The sequence below is a fragment of the Aotus nancymaae genome, unplaced genomic scaffold, assembly GCF_030222135.1.
Source record: "Aotus nancymaae isolate 86718 unplaced genomic scaffold, 86718_ANA_hifiasm-v0.15.2.pri h1tg000006l, whole genome shotgun sequence".
NCBI lineage: Eukaryota > Metazoa > Chordata > Mammalia > Primates > Aotidae > Aotus > Aotus nancymaae.
This window is the reverse complement of record NW_026988417.1, coordinates 74,866,605-74,887,585: the sequence shown is the minus strand read 5'-3', so window position 1 is coordinate 74,887,585 and position 20,981 is coordinate 74,866,605. Positions and strand designations below refer to the sequence as shown.

At 39.2% G+C, this 20,981-nt stretch overlaps 1 protein-coding gene and 1 pseudogene across 2 annotated transcripts in view; one reads left to right on the top strand and one right to left on the bottom strand.

Moving 5' to 3' along the window:
• The window catches only part of RASGEF1B (RasGEF domain family member 1B), a 605,535-nt gene that overhangs the window by 63,825 nt on the left and 520,729 nt on the right, over nucleotides 1-20,981 (top strand). The window lies entirely within an intron of this gene.
• LOC105713331 (ATP synthase subunit d, mitochondrial-like) lies at nucleotides 2,631-3,229 on the bottom strand (annotated as a pseudogene).

Below are 20,981 nucleotides of genomic sequence, written 5' to 3'. Positions count from 1 at the left end.
CAGCAATTTGAAACTCTGCCCACCATTAAGTGTGGATTTTTTTTTTTCCTGGTAATTTTGTGTCTCAATTCAGACAAACTCATGGCTTGTTCCATTAAGGAGAAAAAGACAAATAAGGGGAGTAGGCAATTAACCCTCCTAACCAACCTGCAAAATAAAATATACATGGAAACTATGGTTCTTAATTAGCCAAGGACAATGGGAAAACAAGTTTATGCAAGGCCACTTGAAAATTGGTTACAAACATGTCTGCATTTTTACATTATTTAAGTTAGATGGCAAATTAATATTTCTAATTAGGAGCTCAGCTCAATGGTAAAAATCTTATATTGAATTCCTTTGGAGGAGTTAGAAATGAGTTAATAATTTTGTTGATACTTGTGTTCTAGAGAAGTGAGTTCAAATTGTGATGTATAGTATTTTGAAGGTAGATTTGAATAAATGGCTTCCTGTCCGTCATGGTGGACTGCTTATGCGTGCATATTCTGGCTGCCACATCTTTCAACATCATTGTCCTATTCTCTTACTGCTCTTTCCCTGACCTCTCCAATCTGAACTATATAACTTTTATTGTGCTAAGCCTGTGATTTCTTCAACGATAGGATGGTGAAGCCAGGGATGATATTTGCATTTGGATCTGGATTCATTTGGGATCTTGGTAGTAGGATGGGAAGGAGATACCCAGTTGCTAGTTGGAAGTTAGTAAGTGTAGCATGGTAAACATGGTACCTAGTAAGGAAGGAAATTTAAAGTAGCTCATGATGTAGGACTAGAAAGGATATAGCCTTTGTGCTCACCAGCCCTAGCCTTCTACACCATTGAAAGGCATCACTAATTGATAATGATATTCTTTTTTTTTTTAACCTGAACGTGGCCTTGGACTTCTTTTCAACAAAGTGCTCTAGTCAGCCAGTACACTTAAATGCATTGATCCTTGTAGTCTAATTGGACAACTCAAATAGCAGACAGATCTAGGTGTTAAGAAATCACACAGCAGGCAGTATCTGGAACAGCAGTCATAGGCATCGTTGCTAAGAGCAAGCTCTTAGTTACTAACTAGCCTGGAATTCTAGTCCTTTGGAGAGTGACAAGCAAAAGCAAGACGTGATGTACCTGTTAAGATAACAGGATGTGGGAAGGTTACCAAGATGGGGAGCAAGACAGAGTTCCAGAAATGGGCTATCAAGTGGAGACTGGCACTCAAGAAGAAAGAAAAGTCATCTTTATCAGGCCTGGGGAGGGTTAGCTGCAAGGAGAGCTTGATGTTATTCCCTAGAGTGATTGGGGCAAAGAGGGAAGGGAGGGAAAACAGTCTTCATTGGATATCTGCTGTGTGCCAGAGACTGTTTAGTGCTTTACAGACTTGATCTTATTTCAGAGGCAGCTTCTATAACCCCTTCTGCCTCAGAGTAGGTTCATTCCTGGTCTAGATCCAGGCCAAGCTATAGAGACATAGCACCAGGCCAGAGCCACACCTGCCACCTACTCTCTTATTAGTTGTCTTTTAAAATCCTCAACTGTATTTTAAGCTCTCAAGGAAAGACACCAGGCCTGCTGCTTCTTTGTATTCTCCTCAGGGCCTTACTTGTCTTAGGTACTTGATAAATATTTAATTGATTGCTATTTCCTGGTACATGTGGCATCTGCTTTAGAAGAAAAGTATTTCTGAGGATTGTGTCTCAAAGCATATCTTTGTGAGATGAAATCCTGACTGTCCTTGCACATCAATCTCATATAGTCATTGTCTAAGTAGATAACACCAGTAAGAAGTAAACTGCAGATCTCAATATGTCATAAGTAATTAGACAGAATTCAACCAATGGGATGTTTTTCATACTGAAACTCTACGTGAAGAAGAGTCTGGGCTGCCAGCTATGAGGCCTAAAAAAGGAAACACAGTACCAGATTCTCACTACCTCTGTAGGATGAGACACCAAGAATCCCAGGTATGTCCCCACAAACCCACCGTTCACCTCAGTGTGCCTTTCGTTTTGTCTGAAACTCCTGTAGTACTTACCTGTACCTTTGAGCTAAGCGCATAAGGGTATATGTTAAAATATAGTTAGCCTCTGGAGGATTTACATTAGACCATTATCAGTCTTCTGTTTTGCAAGATCAAAATGATGATTCTTGGCCAGTTGTGGTGGCTCATGCCTGTAATTTCAGCATTTTGGGAGGCTGAGGTGGGTGAACTGCTTGAGCCCAGGAGTTCAAGACCAACCTGGGCAACATGGCAAAACCCCATCTCTACAAAAAAATACAAATATTAGTTGGGTGTAGTGGTGTACACCTGTGGTCCCAGCCTCTCAGGAGGCTGAAGTAGGAGGATCTCTTGAGCTCAGGAGGTGGAGATTGCAGTGAGCCAAGATTGTACCACTACACTCCAGCCCAGGTAACAGAGTGAGACCCTGTCTCGAAAAAAAAAAAAGTGACACTCTTTCTCTAAGGTCTGTCCAGTTAAGCTTTGCACTGCAAAATAATTTGAGAGGAAAATTGTGTCCAAATGAAAAATATTAACCCTAAAAAGTCAAGCCCAATTGTAACTGGGTTTTTTCTTGAGTTCTGGTGAGGCACAGCTCCCCCGAGAGAATGCTGTGGGTTCTTAGCCTCCAATCTCTCTCTTTTTTTTTTTTAACTGTATAGTTACTTTTATTTTTAATATCCAGAATGTGTAATATAAGGGCCAGAGCCTCCTCCTGGACGCAATCTTATAAATTCTCAATTGGTTGGTGAGGCCAGTAGGGATACTTTTGCTTGTCCAATTTGGTTTCTGGGAAAGCTTCGTTCAAGTCCTCAATGGTCATCTGTTCAAATGGAATTAAGTTCTTATACTTCTCCATCTGTTTCTCATATTCTACAACCCTGGCCTTTGAGAGAGACACCCACTCAGCACAAGACTTCACATCTTCTTTTTCTTCAGCATCCACCAGGGCAGTATATGGATCCTCTGGTACAGGAACCTTCAGGGCATTAACTTCTTCTCAAAGTCATCCACCAAGCCTGCCTTGGCCACATTGGCCATGTAGTAAGCCCAGTCAATAGATGGTGGATTCTCAGGTAAAGCAGCCAACCTGGAGGTGAGGATCTCATTCCAGGATTTCAGGGAATTAGCAATCGCCTTTTGGTTTTGGGGTATGATCTCCCAAAAAGCTATCCAGTCAATGGTTTTTAGAGCAAGTTTTCTCCCAGCCATCTTGGGATCCTTCACCGACCCCGGCTGCCTACCGTCCACAGCCTCTTAGCCTCCAATCTCTTAAAGAATAAGCGATGGGACCACTGCAGGTGTGCCATATGCTCGTAAAGGTAAATGTTGAACCCAAGAAATGTTGCAGAAAGGTGATTTTATTTAGGTAGAGAAAAGAGAAGGAAAAGAGAAGAAGAGAAAGACTTCCACAAAGAGTGTGGAAGGGGATTCCAGAGGGGAAGTCCCAGAGGGGAAAGGGAGCTCCCACCATGTGGGAGGGGATTCCAAAGAGCTGGAAATCCAGTGTGGGTGAAGGAGCAGGGGGATTTATCCTGGGAGACATTCCCACCTTCCCAAGTTCCTCTGGCCAATGAAAGGAGTTCCTTTAAACTTCTGCTGGAGTGACTGACTCTTAGTTTCTTCCCACAACCATGAAATTAAAACTTTAACTGTTAAATCTCCAGGATGGAGACAGATGGGAGGGGGCCATGGCACTGGGAAATCCTTGCCCTTAAAACCATGCCCCCTCATGGACCCGGAAAGAGAACACATTCCCTCACAATCACCATTTATCCATAGGGGCCATCACCCTTCAGATATTCATGTTGGATGCTGACACATGCAAGTGAAATAGCATGCGCTTTGGAGTTAAATGGTATGTTTACTAGGCCACTGACTTCTTTGGACAAGGTAATAAACCTCTTTAATTCTCAGTTTATTCATCCCTAAAATGAAAATAACAATGCCTGCATACATGTTTTCATAGGGATCTAAGACTGCTCATAAACTACATAGTATGTAGTAGATGCCCAGTGAAGTATGGATGTTATTACTACATTTTAAAATTTGTTTTTGAAAAGTAGGAGATGAACTGTTTCTTACCCATCTTTATTATTTTCTGACCTTTTCATTATCCAAATAAAAAAAAAAAGAACCAACAAACAAAACATAAAATAAAACATAAAATCATTGTGATGCATTGTATTTTTAGTATCTTTATTCATTGATTATGCAAGTCTTTATCATTTATTATTTTATCACTGAGGTAACATATACCGTAAGTGCAAATGCCAATATTGAGGCATATGCTACAGGGGTTACAGCATTTTACCCAAGCTGTCAGGGAATTTAGTTGATAGACAAGGGCAAAATGAGCCTTTGATGGACAGATACTACTGAAAGAAGCAAACCTGTGTCTTAGAAGACACGAGAAATCCAAAATGCAAATATTGAGGATGTCTTCCTACCACACCCCCATCCCTGCCATGTCCTTCAACATTATAGTTTTAAGTATTTGTTCTAGCTCTCAGTGACCTTTCAATCCTAACTGATATTCTTATTTATCTCATATCTCTTACACAACCATGACCAAATCGTAGTGAGATGTACAAAGACAATCCTAATCCAACAGTATCTTGGCACAATTAGCTTCAGGAAAGATATTAATTCATGATAAAAGCCTGCTGTGTTGTATGTAAGTGTGTGTGGCCCTAGTCACTACAGAACTGATTAATATTCTGCAAAAATATTTTTACAAGCTCAGTTTCAGTTACTATAATCATGGCAATAATTTTTCACACTCTGGCACCTATTGAATTAGCAACCAAGTTCTTTTCTTGAGCCATTATTCAAATGGATTCCATCTGCATTCAAATTAATCTTAAGATCATAGAAATTAACAATAGGAAAGGTACATTAAATCACGTCCATTTCTCTGTGATGGGAGAATTAATCTGTACATTATAGTCTCTAGTGCTTTGTCTGGTGTGTTTTAAATGTCTCAAATAAGTGTTATTCTGATTCTGGGTGGTCATCTCATAAAATTTCAGGGGAAATTCTTTTTCATAGCCTACTGGTGTGTGTGTGTGTGTGTGTGTGTGTGTGTGTGTATTTTCTGATGTTGTGCAATTTGCCAGTGCTCAGAGCCTCTAGGAGGCAATGAATTTTCCAGAGGAATGTGTGTGTGTGTGTGTGTGTGTGTGTGTGTGGTGTATATGCATGCAATGAAGGGGTTTAGGTGAATCATGGTGAGAGGGAGAGAAAGAAAAAATCAGGGCAACTTGAGAAGGATGGTATGTTTGATTGTATTTGAGATTGGATAGTTTTTGCTTTCATTTAGTAATACCCTGGGTGGTTTGGGGAAGGGAAGGGGAAAAGTAGGCATAGTCACTAAGCCAAGAGAGGGGCACTGAAAAATGTGGATGAATCTGATGCCAATTTGAGTAGTAATTATGACATTTTTAATGAGGTCAGATATCTAGAAGCCAAGTGAAAAATTGTTTAACTTAGGTTATATATTCTTAATCTTACATATGGATGCTGTGTAAGTTATGGGCTCTAAAGTAAAAAGTCAGAGTCTAGGCATTCTAATGTTAGTTGTTTTTCTTTCTAATTCTGTTGCAGCCTTCCAATTAGACAGTCAGATAAAGAGATAGACAGAATAGTCATCCATACTTAACATAAAGCTTGAGAATCAAAGCATTATTAGCATAGTATAAACTCTGCCCTGATTGTTGCTTAACAAATGTTCCCAGTTTTCTTATTTATAAAATAAGATAAACAGAAGATAAACTTCAAAAATGTTAGGGCATAGCATAAATGTTAGGGCGTAAAATATAAATAACAGCAAAAATGCTAGGAGATAACCCAAATTATATGATTAATAACACATTCATTATTAAACTTAAATGAATTTAATAGAAGAGGGAGAAAGAGTTGTCCCTAGAATTGACATGAAAAGCACAAGGATTTCCTCTTTCAGAATCGCATGAAATATAAGGATCATAAAGGACTTTAAATTTGTTCACTATCTGTTGTGTTGCTTGAATTTCAACTGTAGCATCCAGGACAAGTAGCTGTTCAAGTCTTGCTTGAACACCTTCTGTGATGAAAAAGTCATTAGTACTCAAAGCTTCAGTTAATAGTGGTTTGAAAGTTCTTATTTCCATTGATACTCAAACTCTGCCTCCTCAACACTTTCACCTGTGGTCCTATACTTAAGGGTCACACAAAACTAATCGAATCTCTTAGAACAGCTCTTCACGTTGTTGAACACAGTTGTCATTGCTCCTTGCCTCCACCCTCTGAGTGCTCCCACTTCCAGTTTCTTAAACTGATTCACTCTTTCCCAGACACCATTGCTCCTTCTGCTTGTTTTGCACATGACTGTCTTAAGTGGTGGTTCCAGGCAAGCCTATTCTTCACAGTCTTTATGAAATGCATTCCTTCGGTGTCTGGAATGTAGCAGGGACTTGATATATATTTGTTACATGGAAGAGCATATTCTAGCTAACCCCATAGAATATGCATCTAGTATTGTAAACCTCAGTTTAGAAAAACAATTTCTTCAATACTTCTCATGTCATTTTCTTCCCAAGTCTCAGTCCTCATTAGAAGAGTTGAGCACATCACTTTTGCTTCTAACTCCTTCAATCTCTCACAAAGTGATCTACCTTTTTTGATAAGTCAAAAGCACACCAAGAATTACTTCAATTAATTCCTCTCCTCCTACTCTTCTAAAAAAGGAAACTAGTTTGCATTTCACACACACAGAACTCTCTCAATAGCTAGCTAAAACGTATTGAGCCTTTACTTTGCACCGACTACACAGCCCTCCTGTAACCTCTGAGAGGCCATGTGTACATTTTACTGCAGTGACATGATGGTATTACTTTTTATACTTTGCACAAGGACTTTATATAGATGAGGCTGCACATCTATATAAAGTCCTTGTGCAAAGTATGAAAATGTTTCCTCTGTGGTAGACTCCTAGAAAAGTCCTCTCTGCTCTCCAGGAAGCCCCTGCCCTTCTCTATCAAACGCCTTAGTGGAATCACTCTTAGACAAGCCAGCAAATCAGTTCTGATAACAGAAAAGCTCTTGGAAATGCTTGTTGGTTTAAGAACGATGCTATGAAAAGAAACAAACCAAATGCTAATTAGCTACTTCAAGGGGAATAAGCCAAAATAATTTAAATTTAGCCCTGCCTGCAAAGTAAGGCAACTTTGCTCAGGCTGTACAATTTTACATAGAAAAATATTAACAAAGTCCTCAAGGTGAGGAAGGTTAGTAATTTGAAACTGGACCTGCTGTGGTTCCTGATGCTGTTGAGTCCACTGACTACAGATTGCTAACCTTGCCTTTTCAGTTAAGTGTTGCTGTACAGACAGAAGGTGGAGAAACCACCCCAGCAGGTTGCCTGCTGCATGATGGTCCCAGCTCTCCATCCCAGATATTTATTTAGTGATGAAAAGCTGAGCTCATAAAGAAGTGGGGAGTGCTGGAAGAAAGAATTAACACATCTCTCCTAGGGAGGCCAAATGTTAGATCAATCATGTCTTCCAGCCACTGCAGTGATTGCAGGGAATGAGATGTTAATTTATGCACAGTGCCATCAGGAGCCTGGGAAGCAAGTTCTATAATCTGTCTGATTCTTCAGCCAATGTAGCTGCCTCTCTGTAACCTTTGGGCTCTTGGCAGGTGCAGCCCCCATGACTACAGTGGCCACCTATGGGATCTGCAGGCCATCTCTTAACTTTCTTGTCTCTTTCCACACTCTCCAATGTTCCTTCCCTATCCAAGTCTGAGGTGCTCTGGTGGTAGGACAATAAGGAAAACTTTGCAGTCACATGGAACAATTGCTGACCAACTGAAAATACATTTCTACAACCTGCAGGGAAACAGTGGTGTGTATAAAAATGAAATAGGTTTATTTATGTGGTTTTGAAGAGGCCATTTGGAACTATGGAAAATAGTACCCAGTTTTGCAGTACTGGGAAGTTGACCTTGCCATTTGTATATGGCTATCTAACCCCTCCCCAACCCACCCCCAAAAGTCTACAATCTGTCTTTTTTTGTGAAGGCGGATGGAGAAGAGGTAATGGAACCATCAGCAAGAAAGCCAGAATTCACCCCCTAGCAATATGAATAATTGGACGTTCTTAAATGGAAATTGGCATGGTTACAGATGATGTAACATTTCTTGGTGTAAAATGGAATGTCCCCAGCAGCATAGATAGCTTTAATTATTCCTATCCCAGAGCTTTTATAAAGCCAGTGATAAACTATATTTTGTAGTATTTTTGTGGCAGATGCCCTGGATGGCTAAAAAAATATGTAAAGTTATCTTTCTAGACAGAGTGAGAAGGCTCAAAGAGCAGTGCTTTGTGCTCCATTGCAAGTGTAATAAGCCAAAGGTAATTTTCATTTGCTTTTCGTCTGTGTTCTAATTCACAGGATATAGGACACTTTGTAGGACTGAGCCATGTGCTTGATCTTGATGAAGTGCTCTGTTCGTTTTGTTACTAATTTCCTCATCTCTGCAGTGTCTCTTATTCAGAGGGACTGGGAGGGAGGATGACCTGATAGGAGTTTGGAGAAGAGGATGAGAGAGTTTCTTGGTCTGGTGTGTGGAAAGGTCAGATTGAATGAGGGGACCTTTCTGGTAGACCTCTTATGCTGATGGCTCCTGTCACTCTATGAGAGCTTGAACAAGTGTCATGGCTCTGGGTCATGGAGAAGATGTTTGTGCCATTGTTTCCAAGGCTGGTTGATTCTTGATGTGAACCTGCCATCATGGTTCAGTGATTATTCACAGACTCACAGATGGAAAAGCCCAACTTCCAGGGGCCGTCTCTGCAATGTGTCCAAATTCATATTCTCTAATTTCTAAGCCACATTTCAGTAGAAGCTATCTTTGAGCATACCGTATCCATTTTAATGCACTACACTCACTTGTCTTCTCAGTAAGATGTTTTACACAGTACTCTGGTACAGCAGTACAAACATCTGTGGATTGTGAGAAGTTCAACCCACTTCCAAGGCTCCAACTTGGCTTCAGCTAGGACTGGTTCATCACTGAGGCCTAGACACTGTGCATTTCAGATTCACTCTCTTTCTTTGCATTGCTCTAAATCTTCTTGTATTGCCTCTGTTTCACTGTGGTGTCTGTGCTCTGGACTTTCCTCTGGGTCTTTCTACCACTCTGGTCTCCACTGCTTGTGCATTTCATGGCTTATCCCTTCATTCAGCACTGTTCTAAAAACAGGAAAAGAAATCCTTGTCCTTATGGAGCTTACATTCTAGTTAGAGAGAGCAAGTTAAAAAGAAAATAAGTAAAAAAACCCCCAAAACACCCCACATACATATCTGTATGTAGAGCACAGTGCTGGTGGCAGGGTTAATTTTGTGATACAGTCAGTGCTGCTCCTGTTTCCATGCTGAAAAACTCTACTAGGTACCTATATATATGGATGTATGTATACTAGATTTTCTTTATCCATTTGTCTGTCAAAGGACATTTAAATTGTTTCTATATCTTGGCGATTGTGAATACTGCTGCAGTGAATATGGGAGTGCAGATATCTCTTTGACACAGTGATTTCATTTCCTTTGGATATATACCCAGAAGTGAGATTGCTGGATCATATGGTAGTCTATTTTTGATTTTTTAAAAGAAGCTTCATACTATTTTTCATAATGGCTATACTAATTTACATTCCGAACAACAGTGTACAAAGGTTTCTTTTTCTCCACATCTTTACCAACACTTGTTTTCTTTTGTCTTTTTTGATAATAGACATCCTAATAGGTATGAGGTGATAGCGCGTGGTTTTGATTTGCATTTCGCTGATGGTTAGAGATATTGAGCACCTTGTTGTATGCTGTTGAACATCTGATGTGTTTTTTTCAGATAAGTGTCTATTTAGGTCCTTTGCCCGTTTTTAAATTGGATTTTTGTGTTTGTTGACACTGAATTGTATGAGTTCCTTATATGTATTGAATATTAATCTTTTATTAGATATGTGGCTTGCAAATATTTTTTCCCTTGCTATGGGTTGCCTTTCATTTTGTTGATTGTTTCATTTGCAGTGTTGAAGCTTTCCCCATTTGCCTATTTTTGCTTTTGTTGCCTGTGCTTTTGGTGGATATTCAAAATGTTATTGCTAAGACCAACATCAAGAAGGTTTTTCTCTATGTTTTCAGTTTATAGTTTCAAGTTTTATGCTTAAGTCTTTAATTCATTTTGAGTTGATTTTGTGTATGGTGTGAGATAAAGTTCAACTTCATTTTTTTTTTTTTTTTGAAGAGATTATTTCCCTATTGTGTGTTCTTGGAATTCATGTTGAAGATCAGTTGACTGTAAATGCATCTGTTTATTTCTGGGTTCTCTATTCTATTGCATTGGTCTGTATGTCTGTTTTTATGCCAGAACTATATTGTTTCGATTACTATAGCTTTGTAAGGAATTTTCAGAAAGTGTGATGCTGGCAGCTTTGTTATTTGCTCAAGATTGCTTTGACTATTTGGGGTCTTTTGGGGTTCCATATACTTCTTGGATTTCTATTGCTTACCCCATTGAAATTTGATAAAAGGGGAAATTTTGCTGAAGATGGAGAGCTGCTTCGTTAACACTGTGGAAATAGACTCAGTGTAATAATCTGAAAATCTAGGTTTTTTCCTTTGTCAGAGTCTACGTATTTGATTTGGGCTGATTGAATTAATTAATTGCAGCACTGAAACGTTGTGCTCATTACCTGTCACTTCCAAATGGATATACATTTCATACTTATGGTGCTTTTCCATTTTAGTAAAATGTTTTTACAAACACAGTTTCATTTCAGTTTCACAACAGTTTAGGGAGGCAGGCAGATCAGATAGCATCTTCCCCATAACAATATCACACCCATGAATTCAGGTCCTACTGTGTTTCCCTGAGCATGTTACTTAAATTCATAAAGCTTGTTTCTTCACCTCCAAAGAGTGGGGATACTAATACTTACCTTGCACAGTTCTGGGTGAGGGTTGAATGAAAAAATATAGATAAAGATACCTATTAATAGATAGTGCCTGACACATCATAGGAATGCTAAATGACAGCTATTGTTATAATCATTATTATTTGCAGTTGAGAAACAGGTTCACAGAGGGAAGCAACTTGGCTGCTATGGACCGAATGTGTGAGTTCCCCCAAAATGCATATTGAAGCCCTATTCTCTACCGCAATGATATTTGGAAGTGGGCTTTTGAGAAGCAATTAGGTTTAGAGGAGATTGTGAGGTGAAATCCCAATGATGGAATCAGTGCCTTTATGAGAAGAGGAAGTGGCCAGAACAAGAGGCAGCTCTCTGCAAACCAGGGAGAGGATCCTTACCTGCCACTACTTTGATCTTAGACCTCCCAGCCTCTAGAACTGTGAGAAATAAGTGTTTGTTACTTAAACCCCCCAGTCTACAGTATTCTTGTTATAGCTGCCCAGCCCGAGGTTTTTAATGATGGACTGAAACCCAGATTCAGAGTTTGTTGTTTTTTTCCATGGCAACACCAAGTTTCTGTGACACTGTTGTGTTGTTGTTAATAAACTCTGTGAGACATCCTTATTACATTTTAGACACATAGCCTTTTAATACTATAAAAATATTAAAGGTCAACAAATAATTAGTGTAACTGATCTTGTGACATGGTGCTCATTTCAGGGAGAAATGAAAACTGTAATCAGAGACAAAATGATTTTTTTAGTATTTGGATAGTCTCTTAGATCCCAAAATGTTATCTATGAACTGGAGAGAAGAAAACACTGGGATAAAGTCAAAGAGTGAGAAAGCTTCTGGAGAACCTGGGCGGGTGAGTAAAGAGATCTCAATGCCTTTCCAATTCACTGGGGAGCTTCATTTTCCTGCTCTCAGAGGATATTTTTCTAAGCGAAAGATAGAATTTTCCCACCCCAAGGCATCTAGATGAATTAATTCCCTAATTGTGAATGATTGAGATATATTCCCTGGGCTCCTCCCTGAAAGGATTATTGGGATGGATATATTGCTTGAACAAAATTGGCACTAAGAAGTGTTTAAAAACAACTACAGCACCCACCAGCTTTCATGTACCCTCAAACAAGACTATTTTCTACAATATACAAATGTAATGCTGAAAATGTCCAGCATTTCAAATAAGCAGCCCCATTTGTGTAGTGCTTTATGATGATGAAGTACTTTTACATACATAATCTCATTTGAGCCAAATGACAGTTTTGCTAAGTAGAAGAGCAGGTGTTCTCCCTGTTTTCATGGTTGGGAATGAAACCCATGGAGGGTGATCAGTGCTGCAAACTCAAACCCCATCAGTTATGAGACAATAGGGAGTGGGAGATAATTGCAAAGAAACTGCCTGCTCTGAAAATGCTTAGATCTAAAAATGTGAAAAACCTTGAGCTGGCCTCTGAAAACATGTCTGTGGGTCAGCCTGGCCTCTTATTTATAATGTTTCTGAAGTCATAATGCTTGTAAGTGTTAGGCCTAGCTCCCAGGTTTCTGTCTCTATATTCAGTACTCTTTCAACAACACCTTTACATTAAGTCCCTTGGATTTCTATGAATAATAACAACAGCTAATATTTATTGATCAGTTTACCATTCTCACTTTGTTCTTCCACTCCCTATTTATTCATTCATTTAAGTCTTGCAACAACCCAATGAGGTGGGTACTGTATTGCACCCATAATGCAGATGAGGATAGTGAAGCCTCAAGAGAGGAAGTGGCCTGCCCATCAATATGTCACATAGTGCATAAGCAGAGGAGCCAGCATTGGAAGGTGTGCAAGCTGGTTCTAGAATGTATGACATATGCATAGTATTAGAGTACTGATTTATTCTCTGAAAAAAAAAATCTGTCAGCCAGAATCACAGGTGCATTGTCTTCTTGATAAAAATATTGTTTTTACAGTACGGAGATTTCTCAAAAAACTAAAATTAGCATCACCATATGATCCAGCAATCCCACTGCTATGTATTTATCCAAAGGAAAGGAACCCAGCATGTAAAAGGGATACCTGCGCCCTCATGTTTATTATAGCGCTATTCGCAAAGATGGGGAATCAACCTAAGTGTCCATCAACAAATGAATGGATAAAGAAAATGTGGTACTTATATACAAGTCAGCCACAGAAAATAATGAAATCCTGTCATTTGCAGCAATGTGGATGAAACTAGAAGTCATTATATTAAGTGAAATAAGCCAGGCACAGAAAGACAAATATCACATGTTTTCATATGTGGGAGCTAAAAACATTGATCTCATGGAGACAGAGAATAGAATGATAGTTACCAGAGGCTGGGAAGGGCATTTACGTGTGTGGGGGTGGTGAAGAGAGGTTGATTGATGAATATAAACATACAGTTAGATAGAAGGAATAAGTTCTTGTGTTCAATAGCATAGTAGTTAATATACTGTATATATTGTATACTTTGGGGTAGACAGAAGATTTAAAATGATCCCAACACAAAGAAATGATAAATGTTCAAGGTGTTGGATATCCTAAATACCCCAACTTGATCATTATACATTCTGTGCATGCATCAAAATATCACATGTACCCCATAAATATGTACAAATATTATCTATCAAATAAAATATACTGTTTTTGAGAAATCTCTTTATGATCTAAAAAGCAAAGTAAAGACTAAACAAGCACGTTTTTTAGGGTACCAGCTGATTCTGCAAGCATTGTCAAGGCTGTTGCCTAGAATTCAGGGCCCTGCAACAGTGGGAGAAGCCTTAACAGTAGCAGGGACGGAAGGAAAATTAACAGCCCTGGGAGGGGCATGCTTCTCTCTTTGGTAGGAGATGTGATGAGAGTATAAAGAATATGTGTCCTCAAATTCATTTGAATATTTTTTCATATCTTTCCTCTCCTGATCAAATTTTCTACTTTGCTTTTTAAACAAAAATTATAAGAAACGTTTCCATTGCTTATTAGCTATAAGACTTTGGGAGTGTGGCCGAACTTCCCTGCACTCTCATTTCCTCATCTATAATAATAGACCTATTATTATAATGTGAGGAATACATACGTATATTTAAAGCACTTAGCATAGTTCCCGGCATCTCCTTTATAAATGCTCAGTAGGTGTTAGCTGCCATCATTGTTAGTGATTTAAAAAGTGATGGTAAAATCTTAGGACTGGTATATTTCATCAAAGTCCAAATTAGAAACACACAAGATGATCACTTGGGTTAGTGATTTGTTTTGTTCTAACTTAAAAATACAAGCAAAACATTTTATTGCATTTCACTGTACATCAGGCCCTCTGCTGAGAGTTGACATAACCCATGACTGATTTGATCCTAGTGCCAAGTTTAAGAGATAGCTTGGGCAGAAACTAATATTATTTCCATTTGATACATGTGGAAACTGAGGCTGGAGAGGATAAATGGTTCTCAAAATCACTTAGCTAATAAAAGGAAAATCAAGACTGTTAATGAAATCCAGACTTTCTGACTTAAAACCCAATGCTTTCTCCCAGTTCCCACCCTGTCACTCCCCTCTGCCTCGCTTTAATTTTCTCTGCTGATTACCCTGCTGTTCTAGAATTCTGGCTGAACACAATGGCAATCCAAATGTCTTTGCCTGAGGCCTTCAGGCTCCGCTTTTAGCCTTCTCGCTTTACAAATATCTTTTTTAATGCTTAAAAAAGTTTTTCTTTCACATTTAAAATTTTCTGTCTTGCAATTTTCCAAATCTGTGAATTCAATGTCCTACATTCTATATCTCATTAAAGAGCTGAATGATGGCTATATTGAATACTCTTTAAGGTTTATGCTGAGTAATTTGAAAAGCGATCATATTCAAAGGAAGATAAATTGAGAACTGGTGGCTATTCAATCTATGAGAAGGACTTAGAGCACCATGGTATCTGTGTGTGTGTCTCAATTAGTGAATGAAAATTTGCCAAATTATGCAATTGATTAGAACAAAAGAGTCAATGGGGTAATTTTTCTTTATGAAAAGAAAAATTCACTAATTTTTAAAAGTAACTTTTGCTTGATCTTTGGACTCATTTTAGTTTTGTCTTTGCCTTTCCCCTCTCTGGGGTATGTCTCCCTTCACCAGTCATCCCGTTGTCTTAGTCTGACAGTCCACTTGAATGGACACTGCAGACCACTGAACAGATCTAGCAATAGTCGAGGCTTGTGTGCACTGGGCTGGTGCTCTGTGCTGCATACTTAGCTGCAAAGTAAGTGCTGCAGCTCAGAAGGAAGTCCATGTCAATTGGGTCCAGAGTGGGATGGGGTTAACCTTCTTACATCCTCTTGCTGTAGGCTAAAGTCAGAATTATTTAGTAATATGCACAGTTTCTTATCTGTTCCAGTGGGGAGAAAATGCTAAGGATCAGATACATGGGTGAGTCATTCATATACATACATTCGTCAGAAAGTTATCAAGGCCTCCTGTGTGTTTCTCTCTAGAATGTAAACTCTCAAAACCTAGCACAGTGCCTTCTGCAGTTTTCTGCTGAATGGATGAATTAATGACCAAGGAGAAGAAAAACTGCTTTATGGGACCATGTAATAGGGAGGCTTGATTGCTCAGAGAAGACTCCAGGAGGAAGAGACATGTAAGAGGGAACTTGATGGATGAGTATGTGTTAGTTATGAAGTAAAGAGGTGTGTGAGGATCTGACGCTAACAGGACAGTATTCTCTAGAATCCTCATCACAAGGGCCTTTGAAGGAGGCCAGGATGGGCACAGCCAAGCACAGGGAGACACTCCAGAATAAGAGCTACTGGCAACATGAGAATAGAGCTGGACATGGGTGAGAGGTGGCTTGATCTGTTTGTTATGTGCTTGTTTATTTAACATATACTAGTACTATGTAGTGGACACTATTCCATATGTTTTATATATTCATTCTCATAACAAAACTATTTTTACTTCCATGGGAAACTGAGGCACAAATAAATAACTTACCCAAGGACCCATGGTAAGTGGTAGATAGGGCCAGGATGGAAACCCAGACAGCTCAGTTGCATTTTCTTAATCCCTTCACCATGCTAACTCTTGTTGATGAGCAAAAGAGAGGATGAGGGACTTGGGCTTTCAAGATAGGAAAGGCACAGCTACACCTAGACTCCTAGGGGCTATCTTTATACAAACGCAAGGAAGCTTCTACCAAAAGCAGATAGGCACCTTGCTTTGTGATAATACAGTAACTTATGTTCCTGTTGCATTTACATAAAGAGAAAAAGGTTCATCTTAACTTTTTCTGACCTTTACTGTTGTGTGTGAAGCGGGGGAGCGGGGGACGGGGAGAGAGAGAGGGAAAGAAAGAAACTGGATATATAAACAGGGGAATTTTTGTTGAGTGTTATGGGAATTCAGCCAGCTTTTTGTTCATTCTTGGAGGGTAATCACTGCCAAAGCCTGGTCCTGTGTTCCTGAAGCTGCCCATTATGAAATCTGGAGTGTTACTTTTGATTTCTATTGCTTCAGACACAATTAGAAACCCCAAGTAAACCTTGAAATGGTGGTAGATAGAGAGAGCCTGGCACAGAGATAATTTGAGACTCCCTTCCTCAAATTACCTAGATGAAATCTTGATGGACATATCTGGAATGTTTTAGCAAATATATTTGTAATTATTACCCCAAATAAAGAGTTTGTCTACTTCTGAAATTTCTGGAAATATTTTAAAACAATTTGTGTTTAGATTTAAAAACTGACCACTTATTTTTCTTATAATCTTCTTTACGTGGAGCTCTTCTGTTGTCAGTGAATATGATCCCTATGATGGAGTCAGGAGGAATTCCATGAAAGGCCAATGTGGATAAAATTCATGAAATGAGCCAGTTGATGGAGCATTGGTAATTCAGATTTGCTAGGCTGGATTGATAGAATGACCTTTGGTGAAAACAGCATGTAGCTATTGTTTACAATAGATTTTGCTTCTAACCAGTATTTAGTGAGTAGTCCCCACAGCCAATTGTGTATTGGCTACTGGACCCAGGAACTCAAGCTCATTTTTCTCTCCCTAAAAGCACTATCATTTCCAGAGGCCAATGTGTGTTAGAAACCTATTCCTGGGGTTGCTTTGTCAGGAGAGGGAGATATAGTAAGAGGTTGTCGGGAACAAACAAAGACATCCTTGACAATAGCAATTTATCTTGCTACCTGCAACATGCCCTTTGGTTTGATAACTGCATGGGCTGGCTGGGATTATTTATCTTGAGCTTACACTGATATATGGAAGTGTGCTCCTGGCAGGCTTCCTTCCTTTCTTCCTTCTCTGCCTGGCCAGTTTCCTTCGTTCATTCTGCCATATCAGAGGACTATCTGCCAGTGTTGTCCTGGGGAATTAGAGGGGAGGGCAAATGCCTAGAAATATCTTAGGAGAAATGATCTTCTTTGCAAGAAGGACTTTATCTAGTTTCTTTTTCCCTGTCAGTTAGGCCTTAGGAAATCAGAGATACCTAGGAGCATATCCAGCATGTGCAGGGAAAGTTGGACTGTGCTTCTCTCTAGCAGTGGATCTCCTTCAAGCAGACTGTCTCTCATCTTTTACATTCTCAAAGAACAGCTTCCCTTATGTTTCCTTCTGCTGCCTGGGCTTGCTCCAGGTGATGTTAACATGTGACAGGTACAGGAAGACCTTGGGCAGCAGCTTTTCTATGTTCGAGCCTAGGAAAATGCTGCTCCCTCTCTTAAGAATCTTGTTTCCTGCTTACTCCAGACTTCCCCCTGGCTACCTCCTGCTGGCTATTTACACATTCAACTCAGGGATGACCTTTTCTCAACAGCCCTTGCCTGGCTTCCCATCTTAGACTGTGAGTTTAAAGTCTTAGAGTTTTTCAGGGTAGTTGAAGGCTGAAGAAAGTTATTGCTCATGGGTCCCTGGGCACTGACTCTGTTATCTTCTGCCCCATTCTAACACAAATACATGTGAGTGTACACACACACACACACACACACACACACACACACACACACACTTGCACCCTACCCCAAAAGAGAATGTGACCATATCCTTGCTGGTTTAGTCCACAAATCAGGTGAGCCCAGTGTTTGTAAATAGAATCAGGTTGGCAAGACTGGTTGTTGTTCTTTGAAGACTAAACTGGCAAGAGTTTAATGAAGGGACAATTTCCAACAATGTGGGTGAGTTTAAGAACCAACAGGAGGCAAAATACACAGGGACTGGTGATGGCAAGAATGGGCAAGGCACAGGAACAGAGCTATTGATGCCTTGAGAGAGATGTCACTGAGAAAGAGAGCTGTCAAAATGCAGCTGTCTACTGGAAGCCCAGTGAGTTAGGGAAATTCATCCAACTGCCATTCTTCTGCTATTGTATCTCCCCAGGGCCACTCCCAACCAGAAGCTGAGGCAAGGGGCAAGGAAGCCCAGGTGATGATTCCATCAGGGTCACACTCCAGAACACAGAGCAAGGCAGGGAAGCATAGAGTGTGCATGGCCCAAGGGCAGGGATGCAGGGTCGGCAGTGGTGAGGGCAAATAGAAAATAGCATATAAACATCTATTTTGTTGTTCCAAGAACCCCCTTTGGGCAGTCTGGAAAACTCTCAGGTCCATTTTCAAAATAATCTTAATAAATATTAAAAAAATAGAATACAGAGGATTACAAAAGAAACCAATTACATTGAAATACAGTTATCAAAATACTAAAAATGTGAAATTGGGATTAAGTAGTATAGATGCTTGTTTATTAACACATGAAACTATAAAATCTAACAATGACCAAATGTTCTAAATAAATGTAAGTGATATTTCAAGATACCTGCAATGCGGAAATGCCTGTGAAAATATCTCCTGTGTTTATTGGTGATAAAGTCTTAGGTGCTTCTGGCACTATTATGTTTTGTTGCCTACATTCCTAACTGAAGAAAATTCTAAATTGCAGTTAGGGTTTGTGATATAAAGACATAACTTTCCCCCATCTAGGTACAGGGAGCACTGAATTCTATCCAGGGGCTCCATAGGAGTCTGAGAATCTCACATTAAGAATGCTCACTTTAAATATAAGTGCAGGGATTGTTAAATTGTAGGGCAATGATAATATAAGCTTGAGTATGAAGGGACAGAAGTGAAGCCAGAATACAGTTTAACAGTGGTAGGATGCTTGCTGTGCATGTCCCAGGAACCTGGAAAATTCAGGCTAAGAAATGATGCATTTGCCCAATTCAGTGGTAGCCCTCTGCTTCCATGAAGTACAATATCATTGGCTGTGCTAGAATATAAACTTCATGAAGACGTGATTTAAAAAAAAACTTGTTTTGAAGTTTTTTTATATAAACATACATATATACATATATATGTATGCATATATCCTACGTTTATGACTTGATGAATTTTCATGAACTGAACTCACTGGTGGAAGCAGAACACAGATCATTACCAGCATCCCTGGAGCCTCCCTCAGGTCTCTTTCCTGCAAGGGTAGGTACCCCATCTCCCCCAAGGGTAGCTAGTATCCTGATTTCTAACAACACAATGAAGTTATGCCTGTTTTTCTTATTTATTTAAGTAGAATAATGCAGTCTGTATTATTTTGTGTCTGGCTTCTTTCTCTCAAATTATATTCATGAGATTTGCCCATATTGTTCCATGTAGTTGTGGGTTAGTCATTCTCATTGCTGTATAGCATCCCATTGTAGGAATATACCATGATTTATCTGTTCCGGTATTAATGTGAATTTGGGTTGTTTTGAGTTTTGGGCTATTATAAGTAATAATTGTTATAAATATTCTAGTATATGATTTTATATTGAATTATTTTTGTTGAATACATACTTGGGAGTAGAATTGCAAGGTCATAGGGTCTGAGTATATTCAACCTCAGAAGATATTGCCAGTTTTCCAAAGAGGTTGCATTGATTTATACTTCCACCAGTTCCAGTTGCTCCAAATCTTCACCAACACATAGCATGTGCTATCTTTTAAATTCTAGTCATTCTGGTGGTTGTGTAGTCATAGTCCCTTGTGGTTTTCTTTTAAAAATGTATTATTAATATTATTTTTGATTGCTAAATAATTATATATATTTATGGGGTATTTTGTCATGTTTTGATGTATACGTACAATGTGCTTCACTTACCTATCTTTTTTATGGTGTGACATTTGAAATTTACTCAATTATTTTGAAATACATAATACATTACTATTGACTGTAGTTACCCTGCTATGCAATATATCTCAAAACCTGTTCTTCCTGTCAGTCTGAAACTTTTTACCCTTTGATCAGCAACTCTTCCATTCCCTTCCTTTCTACCCTCCTAGTCTCCTGTAACTATCTTTCTACTCTCTACTTTTATGAGTTTAACTTTATTAGGTTCCACATATGAGTGAGATCATGTGGTATTTGTCTTTCTGTGCCTGGCACATTTTACTTAGCATAATATCCTCCAGATTCATCCATGTTGTTGTAAATGACAGGATTTCTTTCTTTTTAAGACTGAATAACTTTGGGAGGCTGAGGTGGGTGGATTACCTGAGGTCAGGAGTTTGAGAACAGCCTGGCCAACGTGGTGAAACACCCTCTCTACTAAAAATATAAAAATTAGCCGGGTACGGTGGCGGGCGCCTGTATTCCTAGCTCCTCGGAAGGCTGAAGCAGGAGAATTGCTTGAACCTGGGGGGCAAATGTTGCAGTGAGGTGAGATCACACCACTTTACTCCCGCCTGGGCATGAGAGTGAAACTCCATCTAGAAAAAAAAAAGACTGAATAATATTCCGTTTTATACATCACCCTTTCTTATCCATCTGTTGAAGAGCCCTTAGATTGTTTCTATATTTTGGCTTTTATGAATAATTCTGCAATGAACATGGAAGTACAGATGTCTCTTCAACATATGGATTTCAATTCCTATGGATATCTTACCCAGAAGTGGAATTACTGGATCATATGGTAATTCTACTTTTAGTTTTTTAAAGAACCTCTATACCATTTTCCATAAAGACTTACTAATTTACAATCTCACCAACAGTGTACAAGAGTTTCCTCTTCTCCATATT